The sequence below is a fragment of the Morone saxatilis genome, unplaced genomic scaffold, assembly GCF_004916995.1.
Source record: "Morone saxatilis isolate NCDOM2014 unplaced genomic scaffold, NCSU_SB_2.0 Contig12, whole genome shotgun sequence".
Taxonomy (NCBI): domain Eukaryota; kingdom Metazoa; phylum Chordata; class Actinopteri; family Moronidae; genus Morone; species Morone saxatilis.
Genome location: NW_023339674.1, coordinates 20,431,152 through 20,432,863, shown reverse-complemented (window position 1 = coordinate 20,432,863; position 1,712 = coordinate 20,431,152). Strand labels below are relative to the sequence as shown.

Below are 1,712 nucleotides of genomic sequence, written 5' to 3'. Positions count from 1 at the left end.
ACACACACACAGACACAGACAACATGAAGGAAGGAGCAGCACCATCAAAAGCCATCGTGAACACTGTAGTGGCGGTTTGACCTGGAATCAGCGCACGAGCTAAAAGTAGCAGCTGAGCAGGGATGTGAACATAGCTTAGTGTGTCTGGATTTAGACGGCAATCTGAAGCCATACCAGAGGAGGAGACACGGACTGGAGGAAAGGAGGAGAAAGGAACAAGCAGTAAATTGGACGTCCGTAAATGGGGCACTGCCAACAGGCGTGAGTGGGTGATGTGAGGATCTGCCAGTGTGTGTGTATGTGCGTGTGTGTGTGTCTGTGTGCGCACTTCACTGTATGTGTGTGTGGCTTGAAAAACAGGATGCTGCCAACAGGAGCTTAATGCCCAGAAATCATTTGCAGCTACACTAAAGTCTGCCAGGCGACAGGAAAGAAAAAAGAAAGAAAGAGAGAAAAGGGAGAAAGGAGAGGAGGTTGCTGCCTCTCTACCCTCCCTTCTCTCTCCCACCTCCCACTCTCAGGGTAATTGTGTTCTGTCCATCAGGCTCAGAGTTAGATTAGCGACTCCACTCATTCAGCTCTCCTGCCATCTCAATAATGAATAATCATAGAGACCACCTCTACAGTACATTTCTCACTACCTGAGCTCTGTCCATCTTCTGCCTCCTCCTCCTCCCCCCTTCCCCTTTCACCAACGCCACCTTTGTATCCTGCAGAGGCCTTATCTTATTTCTCCTCTGAGTTGTACACGTTGATGAATAACCATGCCTGCATGTACCAAAGGTTATCCCATGTTAAATTCTGCCATGGTTCAGATGTCTTAATGGCAAACAAACAATCTTTCTATTAACTCTATTAACAATCAGACACAATCAAACGCTCCTAGTTTTAGGTGCCCAGACATCATATCATATCATAGCATGAAATGTCAACAAAGTTTGCTAGCAAACCAAAGAGAGAAATGTCAATCGAAGACCATTCTATCTGGAAAAAAACAAAACAAAGAACAGCAAAAAGTAGGATATAAAATATAGAGACATACCAGTTTATAATCTGTAGTAGGTAAAATCCCACTGAACTTTGGTAGTCTGACCAAGTGAGGAAGAAGTGAAGAGTGGCGAAGAGTGAAACTGAGCGTAACGGATAAGAGCAGAAGAAAGGGTAAAAGCTCAACTAGTGGAGGTTAGAGGACAAGACGCACCAATGGGTGAATGAGTTGATAGACTGTGCCTGTGACTGAGCTGTGGGTTAAAGTTCAGTGTCACACCCAGATAACCGCTGCATATCACTTCACTTTGTCACATACACAGCCAACAATAAATCAAGTGCAGTGTCATTTATCTTAATCTCAAATTTATTACGAGATTAGCATAGAACAAAATATGATTGATAGATGGTGATGATAAATGCAAGGGAACTGCAAAACAGACTGCCCAGGATGGTTTATGATACAGGTGCTAACTAGGGAGGAAAAGCAATCTAAATCATTTCCATAATCGAACCACAGCAATGTTAATGATCAATTACAGATTAATCATTGAAAGCCCATAGCATATAAAGTGATGTTTTACCGTGATGAAAACTTATTTTAAATAATTGGCATGGGCTATGAATCCTAAATTAAATAAAATAAAATAAACTCTGTCACTCTGTCAAGCTGCTGCTCCTGCTCGGCCTGCCTTTCTTCAACAAATAGAAAAACAAAATTCAAA

At 42.5% G+C, this 1,712-nt stretch overlaps 1 protein-coding gene across 3 annotated transcripts in view; it reads right to left on the bottom strand.

The window, feature by feature from the left end:
- The window catches only part of dab1a (DAB adaptor protein 1a), a 46,212-nt gene extending 45,099 nt beyond the window's left edge, over positions 1-1,113 (bottom strand). For all 3 annotated transcript variants that reach the window (XM_035652968.1, XM_035652966.1, XM_035652969.1), the window contains exon 1: positions 1,043-1,113. The gene's annotated coding sequence lies outside the window, so the exon portion shown is untranslated. The remainder of the gene's footprint in view (positions 1-1,042) is intronic.
- Between the last annotated feature and the right edge of the window lie 599 nt (positions 1,114-1,712).